Source organism: Triturus cristatus, chromosome 9 (genome assembly GCF_964204655.1).
Source record: "Triturus cristatus chromosome 9, aTriCri1.1, whole genome shotgun sequence".
Lineage (NCBI taxonomy): Eukaryota > Metazoa > Chordata > Amphibia > Caudata > Salamandridae > Triturus > Triturus cristatus.
Genome location: NC_140592.1, coordinates 541,549,900 through 541,563,227, shown reverse-complemented (window position 1 = coordinate 541,563,227; position 13,328 = coordinate 541,549,900). Strand labels below are relative to the sequence as shown.

Below are 13,328 nucleotides of genomic sequence, written 5' to 3'. Positions count from 1 at the left end.
TATATTTGATTCCTGAGTGTTCAGGAACTTGCCCTGGATTAGCCAAGAAGGATATGGTATGCAGACCTGAGATACTCCTTGTGTCCGCTGCTTCACATCCTGCTCAGGCAGATCTCTTCCTGCAGTCGGAGGGGCAGGCCCTTCGATCCAACCTCCAGAGTCTTCACTTTCATGCCTGGAGACTGAGCGGGAGCAGCTGAGCTTTTAGTCTGCCAGAGCAGGTTGATGTCAGCCTGTATGCACATTGCCCCTGTATGAAATCTGAGTTTCTGATAGAGATTTCTAGCCCCAGATACCTCACCTCTTGAATGTTCGCCAGGCGTCAGACTGGATCTAGGAACTATTCAGCAGCATCTTCACACTGGTACTGTTCTGCTCCAGAATTGACGTGTATAGCCTATGTAGGCACCACTCCTGCGCACAGGCGTCTGTTCCTTTGGCAGAGCCAAGACGCATCTGGCCATCAAGGGCTTTATAGATATAAATTTCATTTTTATTTATTTCCATGCCACTAGACGCTGATCTGGAGTGGAGTGGACCCTTACCTCATCCAAAATGTTTACATTGTGCAGGTCAAGCACACCAGACAGGACAATGGTGACTGATGGCTGGCTTCTGGTGGCCATCTAGGAGAGGTAGAGATTATGGCCTCTGCTCTCCAGCAGAGGCCTGGCTCAAACATCAAATTTCTGCAGCAGAGGGGCACTTGGCGTTTCTTGTGTCCATCAAGGAGAGGCTAGCACAGGTGCTCACAGACCACACCCACCGCCATGTGATACAGCAACAAACAGGGCCAGGCTGGGTCATGTATCTTCTGCCATGATGCCTTGAACCTCTAGAAATTGTTGGGCCACCAAGCAATTTGCCTTGTGGTGATCCACTTGGCAGGCTCTTTCAGTGCCAGGGTTGACAGAGCCAGCCATCTGTGCCTAGTGGATCACGCAGGGCAGTTGCACCTGGAGGTGGCTCAAGGTCTCTTCCACGACTGGGTAGAACTGTGGCTTGATCTGTTTGCCACCTCTGAGAACACGTAATGTCAACAAATCTGCACGTAGGAGTTTTCAAGTTGTTGCTCGCTCAAAGACTCATTTTGCCTCGAGTGGAACTCAGTATTCCTGTATGCCTTTCAACCGATACCACTCCTGCCCAGAGTTTACGAGAAGATTAAAACCTACTAGGCCTCAGTAATTCTAGTGGCCATGGATTCGTCAAGGAGGGTATTTTATCAAGAACTCCTGAACATGAATATTTGCCCTCCAAGCAGCCTGCCCCTACAGGAGGATCTGCGGTCGCAGCAATAGGGCCCTTGTGGCTGCTCACCCTCAAGACTGTGTTCCTCGTAACCATAACATCGGGCGTCATGTGAGTGAGCCTTAGGCTGTGTGTCAACCTGCCATACACCACCTTCTTCCCAGACAAGACGGTTCTAAGGACATGGGCATCCATCTTGCCTAAAGTTGTGATACTGTTCCACATAAGTCAACACTTCACCTTGCCGGCTTTCTGTGCTCTGCTGCACCCCTCTAACGGGAGGAGTGACTCTTCCATTAGGACCCATGAGAGCGCTAAGCTTTTAAATTGATTGTATCAAATAACACCAGGTGTACAATCAGGTCGTTGTGGGGTTCTCTGGGGCAAAAAAAGTCAAGTATTTGCAGAAAAGAGCCATCTTCCACTGGGTTGTGCTTTTCACTAAAATCTGCCATGCATTGGCCAACAAGCAGCTTCTGGAAGAACTACGTGTTCATTCTAACATTTCCAAAGCCTCAACCACTGTGTTGCCACGCAGAGTCCCTGTCCTGAACATTTGCTAAGGTGGCTACATGGACGTCCCTATGTATGTTCATGAAGCACTATTGTCTGGACAGTCAGATTTGCTGAGAGGGACATTTGCAGGACTTTATGGTTTAAGTTCCTTCATAGATATACCTCTGAATAGGTACTGGTTTGGTATCTATTCAAAAGGAGGAATCTACAACTAGAAGTCTCTATCGGAAGAACAAGTTACTTACCTTTGCTAACACCCTTTTTTGGTAGAGACTCTAGCTAGCCAGAGCTTCCTCACCAACCTTCCCTTCCTCTCCTTTCTATGATTGGACTTGATCCTTTAATAAGATCCAAAGTGTAGGGATCTGCACACAGGTCACAACTAATTTGCTATTGGGCCTCTGCACCTGGGGACATGAACAGCAACTGACGTTTGCATGCGGGAGTGGCGCTTATATAGGCTCAGCATGTCCTTTCCAGAGCGGAACGGCTTTAGTGCAGAGCGGCATGGTGCTACCTACCAGTGTGCAGAGATACTGCTGAAGACTTGCTGCATCCAATTTGATGCTTGGGGAATATTGAAAAGGTGAGGAATCTGTAACTAGATAGTCTCTACTAGAAAGACCATTACTGAAAGACCATTACTGAATGTAAGTAACTAGTCGATTATGGACAGTGGAATAGTTCCATTGCCTGATGTACAAATAAGTCTGTGGATGCCTTAAAAGGTCCATCTCTCTGACGTGTTGTGCCTCATACTGACCCTGGCCCAGTAAGGTTGTGCTGTGGGCACCGTATAAGGCTATGTGTGGCAGCATTGTTATTCTTCATTTGTCTATCAACCCTCGCTGTTCAAGTCCCTGATAATTATGACATTTTTGAAGTGGTAGTTTGTGATCCTCTTTCAGGACCCTAATTTGGTTCTAGCATGTTTGATGGGGTCCTCGTTTGAGCAAATGCATAGGCGCCTGGTGGGGCCCTTGATGTTCAGAACAGTATTTTTGGTGCCAATCAGATCAGCTCTGGGCATTGGTAAACTGCAAGTGCTTTTAGTCAGGTCTCTCTTCACTACTTTCTACGTTGATTTGAAATTACATTTCTTCAAAAGATGTCACATTATGCTTCCCACATTTTTCCCTCCAACCCATCCCACCAAAGAGGAGGAGACACTCTTCAGGCTGGACCCACACAGGGCAGTCACCTACTACATTAACAGGACCAAGGATTTAAGATCCTACAACTAATAGTTTGTTTTATATGATGTGGACAACAAGAGATGTAAGACGGTCCAGAAGAAACCTTTGTATCGGTGTCCCAGTTGCTCAATAGGCAATGAAACTATGCTACTGTCCGGCATAAACTGATGTAATGGAGGGGTGACTTGCAGATAGGCTGATATCAACCCTCTCCTGCAGATTGAAAGAGCTCAGCTGCCTCCGCTCAATCTCCATCCATGACGGAGGAGGCTCCGGAGATTGGGATGATGGACCTGCCACTCTGAGCTGATATGGGGGACACACGGAGAGTCTCTGGTCTGTGTACCACACTTTTCTTGGTGAATACTGTGCAACCAGGATAATTTGTGCCCTGTCTTTTTGCAACTTCCTCAATATTTGAGAAATCCTGTGCAAGGGGATAGGAGGCAATGCATAGCAAAGTGAAATATGTCATGCCCTTGCCAAAAAGAAACCACCAGTATGAATCTGAGCCAAGTCTGCCAGCTGTTCCTTGCATTGGCTAGGAGAGTACCCTTAGCAGATATGACGTGCAGTGATATCAATGAATTAATATGTTCACGAATCATTATTACTTGGATTTGGAAGTAAGAAAGGATGGCCATTATGTGGCTCATTCAATGCTTAAAAAATTCCTACTTTGACCATTCCTTCAGACCCGCTACTTTGAAGGCGGGTATTGCTGTGCTATCTATTCAAAAAGCGAGAAATTTAGCGGTAGAAATATGTATCAGAAGAAAATGCAATTTACATTTGGTAACAACATTTCTGTTCGACCCTACCTTCAGATGCCTCACTGATCCCACTCACCTCCCTGATATCAAGGATGGTTGTAATTTTCTTGTTAATAAGATTCCAAATTGTAATTATTGCACTGCGTATTCAACTTTTGATTCAAGGCTGGTAAAAAATGGTCAAGAAACTGACTGCTTAACACGGGGATGGTGCTATATGGCTCCAGTGATGAGACTGAGCAGGCACCACCCACTTGTCCGGGAGACCTGTTGTAAAATATCTGGATCCATTCATACATTTTCTTCCTGCTGCACACGACACAATGTCTCTGTTCTTTGGTTCTGCAACACAGTTCTCTAGACTCTGTCGGATGTGAGCCCATTTTGCATAAATGTCTGTGCCTGTGCCCTGAAAATGTCAGTAGGTAAGTAGAATCTGCTTCTCTAATGAGCATGATGTCCTCAAAAACCACATGGCACAATACAAGAGCCAACCAAACTCAAATTGATTAGTTGTTCCTCATCACATGACGCAGATTAGGCTGAGGGTCAGAATTTTCGGCACTGATGCACACCACAGAGACAACTCAAGCAAGTTCTAACTCCCTATGTTTAGACGGCAGGTCACAAGATGCGCTGTGGATTCCAGACACACAGAAAGTAGCACATCGACACCACATCAGACTACGTATCCTCATCTGGGCCAGGTCGTCTCTATGCACACCCTTGTGGACAGCCCTCCTCCCCCTTCCTTGCCACCTCCTTACCTTTGGCGTAGCACTGCTTCTTCATGAATACTAGATTAACTTTTAGTAAACTGCAGCTGTGTCAAGATCCTTCAGATCCAGACTCCTGCTTATGCTTCATCACTTTTTTATTTGAATATTCCAAGTTTGTATCAAGGAGTTTAGGTGTTGTAGCCATTCCATTTCTGCTTAAATGCTGGTAGTAGGAGACATTGAACAGTAGGCCACATGTATTGTAGCTTCACCGATCGAATTCAATGATCAAGCATGCATATCTGCTGCTGTTTTTACTTTTTTAGCTCCTTATCCAAGATACACCTTTTTCAATGCAAGGACTCCCCAAACAAAGGTTTTCGGCACTGATGAGATAAATTCAAGGGAAAGCAAACCGAATGAGAAGCGCTCCATTCAGACTCCCCTATTTCCCTTGGTTACTCGCTGGTGCCTAGCAAACAGTGCATCCGTTTTTTGTCCTGCTGTATGTTGATGCATGATTTCATGTAGCTCACCACCAGTGATGACCATTCTTCTCTCCCACCAACATAAGTTTGCGCAGTCCATCCACTCAATGTCTGCTTGGGAATTTCGGGTCCATATCTACATGGCAGCATCTTAATGCTCACAATTTGCCTTCAAGGAGCAGAGGATTTTCAAGAAAGCTCCTACAGTCATCTCCTTCCTTCAAACGGCCATTGAAAAGTTTGAATTGAAAGAGAATCTTCTTTTCTGTGCGACTAGAAGAAAGGTGCAGAGGCATCTGTGTATGTGCAGCCTGCCATATGTCAGCCATTGTGGGGTGGGATGGGCTGCATCTCTTCGAGGCAGGCCACATCACAGTGGTGTTGCAGGCACTCCACACCAACCTCTAGGCAGAGGATACACACCTTGTTCTGGTAAATGTCTCATTAGAACACGGATTTGTTTTTCCAAGAATTGTTCTGGTTAGCCCACTAGCAGTGAGAGATGCTTCCGCCTGCTTTTTAAATGCGATTTCTGCTTGGTTGTTCACCCCTTAATTTGCTTACAAGAAAGAAGTCAGAAAGTCAGGAACTAAGTTTTATTTTGGATTCTACAAGTGACATGATACCATCAGCCATTCCTGGCTTCTCAGCCAACATAATGTTGCACTTTTGGGGTTGTAGTTTTAAAACTCAAACCCCAAAATGCACAGCTCTGTTGACTAAAATGCTGAGTTGGCTGAATGTGTTATACATGACATGGAGCAACTACTTGTCAGCTATGTTTTAAAAATGTACAAAGTTTTCTAGTCTTCTACAACGTCTTGTTTTGCCTGTATCAACCCCCTTTCAGGAGGCAAGCATGACTACTAGGCTGCAACCGTGGGGATTAAGATTTGCTTTACTTTGGCTCTGCAAACTCTGCTAAGTACAACCCTTTCTTCACTTAGTTGTGGGGTAGCGATGTGAGCAATCACAGCTTCTCAGGAAGGTTAGTGTGAGTGTTACTCAAGCTCAAGCATACCTGCCACCTCCAGCAGTGCAGTAAGATCATTGTCCAGCCCCTTGATTCTCTTTGTAGAAACGACAGGTACTTTATTTGACAGAAAACATTCAATTCCACCACAAATAAAAAATTCATGAATGCCCGGTTCACAGGTGTGAGTGTTTGTGTTCTAGGGGCATTTACCGAATAGTCCTCCATTTGCACTTCATGCCACCGACCCAACAACTCACTTAGCAATGTTATGTTCGCACAGTCTTCCTGTGAGTCACACAGGCCATCAGCAGGTGCTTATCCCAGCTTCAGTCAGGCCTGCTACAGGGGCACACCGCTCCAGGTGCCTGGCAGCTACCACCATGATAACTTGTTGAAGGTCACACTGCCCGAACGGACAGTACCTTGAGTCTGTTGGATGGGCTCTACACCAGGATCAATCACAGCTGTCCCTTCCATGATCTGCTCCTCCAGTTGGGTTAATGCTTTCTTCCATCACTCGTAGGCAGGATGTTTGGGCTCCTAGGACAGTCCAGTAATTCCTTCTACAGATAGGACTCAAGGCACTGCTCCCTCGGTTGTGGGGAGTGGACTGCGTGTGTGACATCAATCCTTGGTTGCATAGTAGTCCCTCAGTACTCTGCGGGATACCCCCTTCTCTGTATTAGAGATCAAAATAACTTTGGGTCTTGAGCTCCCATCTTTATACCCATTTGCAGACTGAGGATGTGTATTCGAGGTATGCTTCCTTGGAGACCATTTGGCCTTCCAGGCCTGACCTCTAGAGTTGAGAGCAAGATGCATCCAGCTGTTTACGACCCTTCCTCACAGAGCTCAAGAAGAGAAACCAGAATCTGTCTGGGGATCTGCTTTGAGAAATTGAGGTAAAAAGCACAGATATCCCAGGCGTCAATACGCCTAATGCATAATTTCAGGGCAATTCTGAATGTAAAACGCAAACTGGGGAGAAGATCGTTGAGTAAACTTATGCACATTTATCAGCAGAAGGCAGTGGCTTGGGCCCTGTGGGGGGTTAAATTATGGGGTTTTGCGAATTTTAAAAAGTTTCAAACTGAAGAGAACAATTTCTTCAGGTCACTAATGTACATGGCTCCTTGAACCCCACTGGCTCCCCTGTTTTTGGAGGTGGGTATCGCACCCACTACAACTTAAACAGGGTTAAAACCTTTGTGTTGGGTGCACTTTCATTGAAATATTAGCACATCCATTTGTATAAAATCTATCCAAGATATGTACCCCTACTTTGTTAGAGTCAGTAACAACTGACTTCAGTATGCTATGAACATTTTGAAGGTGTTACGCTTGCACCACTACTGGAAGCATCCATCTTCTTCCGATCAAGACTCTAGTCAGCTTGTTAAGCAACAGTACAGGGCCTATATTGAAGGAGAATTGATTAAAAAGGCGTTAGCTGTACGTCTATTGGCCAATTCTCTTGTCCATAAGTAGATTTCTCATCTGGGCATACCCTGCCAACTTAGGGCGAACAAAGCAAACACAAGGTGATGATGAACGGAGCGATGAAACGTTTCAGATACTCACCCCTTGTCATAGATCTGGGTTGAAGCGAAGTGAGCTAAAGACCGATGATGGGCTCAACCCAGATCTGTGACTAGGGGTGAGTGTCTGAAAAGTTTCAGCACTACGTCCATCATCTCCTTGTATTTTATTCTGTAGTTATAGTTAGGTTCGGGTGACCAGAGAAAGGGATTTTTTTTATTATTGTCCCTTAATAAATTTGCATTCTTTTGGCGATTGTCAGCAAAACTTTCCAGATCTGCTGCCCCCATTTCATTGTCCAAGTATGGAAAGTTTTGCAATGTTTGGTCAGGGGGGTGCAAAGAAAAAAAGGGGGGGGCCCAGAACAGGTGGAAAATCTAATGCATTTTACATAGACTTTCGGTCGGATTTTCACAAAAAGTGTCCGGATTATATATTATGCTGTGCAGATGATTCTGTGGGTTACGGCAGGTAAGTAGGGTCATTTCCTTTTTTTTTATTTTTACATGTTTAACGTAGTTATATCTCTAGCCACGGTACTGCAGAGGTATATAAGGATGACAGTTCTTTAGCTGAATAGCTAATGACTGCCTTTACCAAAGTTAAAAGGTATCACACTATACTTTATGCTACTCCACCATATGCTGTTGCACTGTACCATATTACACTGTACCCCACTGTAGTGTACGCTATTCTGCTCTGCACCACTGCATGCCACTCCAATATACGCCACTCCATTTCACACAAAACTTTGCAACACTATACTGTACCACACTCCGCTTTACTTAAGCCCACTGGACACCACTGAAATGTACCCCACTCCAGTGTACACTATTCCAGTACACAATATTCAAATATATGCACCTACACTGTATAACACTCCAGTATTTAGCACCCCACTGTACAGCTGTATAGTGTACGTGAATACACTCTACAATATTTACAGGACGTAAATCCACTTTACCACACTCCACTGTATGCTAGCCCACTGTACACCACTACACTGTGCCACTCCAATATACGCCGCTCTGCGGTATCCGAGTTCACTGCACTTCTTTATAACTTATTTGTGCCAAACGCATGTTAAACTACACAACCAAAACAAATGCAAAATTCATACATATCTAGTGAATTTATCATTTACGCACCACTTTCACATTACTACAAGTCATAACTTATAACTCATATTTATACATGTGCACCTCTTTTAAATTAATCAATTGTGCACATCCATACACCTTCTTGTCACCTCACTCACCACACTTAACTATAACTTGCCACTGTACCATGCACTCTGTTCTGGCAAATATTATAATTTCAGATGTTTTAAGTGTTTTAATTCATGCAAAGATTTCACATGCTAAAACTTATGTAATATCCAAAGGTATAGCTAGTTCATTGAGAAGGGGTGGGTTAAAAAGTGACTTGCATAGAAAAAAAGAAAACTTGTGGTAATCGATTCTTGGTAATAGGGTCATGCAAATGGTTTTGTTGTTTTTTGGAATTCAAAATTGCCCCTTAGTCATCCACTCAGGCTTCCACTTCATCATTGAACTAGCGTCAACGGTTTTTTCATAATTTTCCTGAAACTATTGTTCCATGGTCCTATGAATAGCTGGCTGTGAAAAGTGCCTGTATATGGCCTTGTTTCAGGACTGTTTTCGCAGGCAGCTCTTAGGATGGGGTTAATCAGGGACTTATGGGTCAACGTATATGCTGTCTGTGTTGTCCTTTGTTCAATGACCCACGCACATGTTGTGTTTGCAGCTAGAGCTACATGTCATTCACTGGGTCCCTGAACAATTTATTAAACTGTTTCTCCTACTGTTTTTCCAGGGATGATGGGAAGGAAGCTCTCAAGTTTTACACTGACTCCTCCTACTTCTTTAATCTATGGAAGGAGCAGATGCTGCAGGACACCAAGGACATCATGAAGGAGAAGCGGAAGCACCGGGTGAGATGGGGTCAGAAGGGCACGTGTTTGTCAGTGAGATGGGGCTGAGGTGCAGTGTTAGAGAAACACCGGGAGTGATGGGGAAAGAGGGGCAAGTGTTTGTAAGATGTGGCTGAGGACGCATTTGAGGAACTGGGCATGTAATTGAAAAATGCTGGGTGAGATGGGTGGAAAGGCAGAAGTTTATGAAATACTGGGTGTGAAGGGCACAGAAGAGCAGCAGTTTCAAAAAATAGCCTAGAGAGGTTGGTTCAGAGGTGCAATTGGTCCAGAAACACTGAAAAGGACACAGAGAAGCAGGTGTTAGAGAAACACTGGGTGATATAGACCTAGAGGGGCAATTTTGTTCGTGAGATGGAGCAGAGGAGCAAGTGCTTGAGAAACACCAGGCGAGATGGGGGCAGAGGGCAAGTGTTTGTTAGTGAAATGGAGTAAGAGGAGAAAGTGTTCGAGATACATTGGAGCAGAGAGGTCGGTGTTTGAGAAACATAGGATAATTTTGGGGCAGAGGAGAAACCTTATGAGAAACACAGGCTGATATGGGGTTCAGAGGAGCAAGTGTGTGAGAAACACTGGGCGAGGTCACTGACGAAAGTTTTAACATCGGTTGAGCAGAGGGTCAAGAGTTTGAGAAACACCGGCTGGGATGAAGGAAAGGTGTAATTATTTTAGAAACATCTGATGAGAGATGAAAAGAGTGACAGTTGTTTGAGAAAGCTTGAGTGAAATAGGGCAGAAGGGTAACCGATGAGCACCGCCTGAGATGGGAGCAGAGGCGCATGTAACTGAAAATCGCACTGGGAGGTGGGGACAGAGGGGCAAAGGTTTGGGAAACAGTTGGTGAGATGTTGCAGAGGAGAAATGTTTGTCATTAAGATGGTGGTCAGAAGGAAACCTGTTGTAGAAACTGCAGACGAGATGGGAGAATGGGGGCAAGTCTTTGCTGGTGAAATGGTGGCAACAGAACAAGGTTTGAGAGACACTGTGTTCCATGGTGACAGATGGAGTAGTGTTCCAAATATGCAAGGTGATAGGCAGATATCTGTGGACGCACTAAGTCAGGTAAAGGTAAGTAGACTGGGCCATGTAAGGAAGGTTGGGCAGAGTGTGGAAAAGATGAGTTGGAGGAGAGGAGCGGGTGTCTGGGTAACACTTGATCAGGTAGGGCAGAAGGGTTGTGCCTGTGAATCTCTGGGTGAAATGTGAATCGGTGCATGGAATGTTATGCAAGAATAAGTAGAATATTGGGTTTAAGAAGAACAAGTGTTTGGGACCTTGAGTAAATGGGTATGGAGGTGAAAGTATCAGTGCCATTTTGTGAGATTGAGAGTTTCTGATGTTATCCCTCGATAGTAGAGCAAATAAGGAAATGACAACTCAAATTCCACGAATGTAAGGGGATGAACACTGGCCCTGCAGAGCAAGGCATGGCCTTCCTTCTACTGCAATCGTCTGGACCAAAAAGCTGCCTGCTCCTTGGTAGTTACTGTTGCATTAGTTCTTCTGTTGGTGCCATCGTGGGCTGGGCAGAGGTCTCATCAAGTGCTTAATGCAGTCTTATTGTGTGTATGCATCATTAAGGAGCTGCAGTAAGGGGGGGACGTGGCACCTCACAATTAACTTTATATATTGAAGATAACTAAGCACACCTTATTCAGTGCTGACTGATCCATAGAGCATTGTCCACAGGCAATTCCTTTCATGCAGGTTTGGGGGAAACTGGATGCTACAGGAAAAATATTCACAGCCTCCCCCAACAATCTTCTTCCAAGTAATTCTACCACAATACCTGTTGCTTGCCAACTATCAAAGAATCACCCTGACCGGGCTCAAAATTACCCCTGCACAAAGCTAGGAGCAGTAAATTGGCTACTGTTCCTAAATCAAAATTAACACCAGCCAATATTTCTATATTGGTAAGTGCTGGTTGCTCAAGGAAGGGAGATAGACACCCCACCCCACACAAGCACTCTTTCATTACCCTTCGGGGTACTTGTTTGCTACTAATTAAAGTACAGTTCTCTCCAAGCTCCTGTCATTCCCAATACAGGGCTTCTTTGAACAATATTATACAACTGGCAGTATGAGTCACAGGGACTTGGATAGCATATAGTAACATCAGTAACTGAGGGTAGGATTACAGGGGTGAATTTGCTATAAAACTAGAAGCATCAAAGTCTGCAGTACTAGTCCACTGTAAAGTTAAAGCTGCTCCACTGCAAGCGATATCTGATCCTCTGCTCACACCACACAAGAGTGCAACGCAATAATGCTTGATTAGAATGGCTGACGAACAGTGTAGTGCTAGAGCTGCGTGTCGCAGTAAACTGCGATATTCCCCCCTGCAAATGGTAATTCCCACTTGCTTATGGGGGGGTGGGGGGTGGATATTTTATGAGTTGCCAAAGTTGCCAGATCCTCTTGGGAATGTTGGTGGCGACCCAGGGCAACCTTGTTGGACTAGATTATTTCATTGTTAGTTGTATGTTCCAATCTGAAGTATGCAAAGGCTGACAGATAGAACGCCAAACATTTCATATTGGTGCAGGCAGCTTTTGGTTGAGTCTCTTGGTTAGGAATGGAATGCTACAATGTTCTGTTCATACAGTTGTTTCTTCAGTCTTTCTATGAGCTCTGGCAGCGTAGCTGCACATGGGTGCTCTTGTGTCGAGTCCTATCTCATTCCTAACTTTGGCCTAGGATAAGATGGTGCATGATCTAAGACTGTCAGTCAGAATGAAGGTAACTGTGTCAGCTGGATCACAGACACATAGAGGAAGCTGCTTGCAAAATTCGAAATCTGCCAGCACTGCATGCCAATTTCCCACAGCCTGAACCCACTCTTTGTGTTCTGTTTGGCATTTGTCACTGGATGGTTCTTTTGCATAATCTGCAGAAGCTTTGTGGAAGTGAAGTAAACTATAAGGTCACCACAATTTGACAGGTAAAAGTGTGAACAGAGAGTTTGCTCTGCCAACATGTTAATTTTAAGTGCTGGAGGAAGCACTTTCCAGAACGAGAATACCCTCACACGGTGTGGTGCTTGAAAATAGAGTGTATGTCATGTAATGCACTTTTCTACCGCAGCAGCAGGCACCAGGCCTTCTTGTCATGTTGGCATGGTCCTGCTCTCAGTTCGAGAGCAGGTTAACCCATTCTCCTGTGCTCTCTTCCTCTGGTGGGACGTACTCCCATTTGGGGAGCCTTTTTGTAGAAAATCCTGTTCAAGTAACTGTCTAAAATGCTAGGTTTGTAGCATGTGTGGCTGTAGATAAACATAATTTGCATACTCGTACCTAGTGTTGTATCCAGACATTACACAAGTTGGTTTTTCTTAAAAGAAGTTTCAAGTTACAAGATGTAAGTGTTTCATCTCAGTTCAGAATGCATATGGGCCTCAGCTCCAGCCTTAGATTGAATTTCCACCATCTTGTTCGGACGCGAAAAGCAGTGGCTCTGATAACCTTGCCATTGTGCACGGCAACTTTGGGCACAACTTCGGTTCATCGGTACCACAGTAAAATGACACTTGCTTGCATCGGATTCATCCTGTTGGATCAGTACGACTGCACATGATCCAGTACTCTTTGTAACTACGGTGGACTCTGCCTCAGAGAATGTTGGCAGATGGAGCAAACTCTTTCGATCCTGCCCAGATTTCCGTGGTCCGACCAGTGCAAAGACTGTACCATCTGATTTTTCTCCAGAAAGAGTTGGACTGCATCTTCTGTCAATGCTCCGGGATCAGAGAAAGAGATGCTGGGCCCACACAAGCATGCAACATCCATCCCTAGAGGGCACCCCAGACTTCTGCAGGGAGCACCTTTACCTGGATGTGGAAGAATTGCTGGAGCGGTCTCGACGAGAACTCCATGCCCTGAAATCTTATCAGTAGCTTCTAATGAAAAATTTGACC

At 44.9% G+C, this 13,328-nt stretch overlaps 1 pseudogene; it reads left to right on the top strand.

Annotated features, from left to right (window-relative positions):
* LOC146798264 (actin-binding protein WASF2-like) overlaps window positions 1–13,328 on the top strand; it is a 126,193-nt pseudogene that overhangs the window by 48,556 nt on the left and 64,309 nt on the right.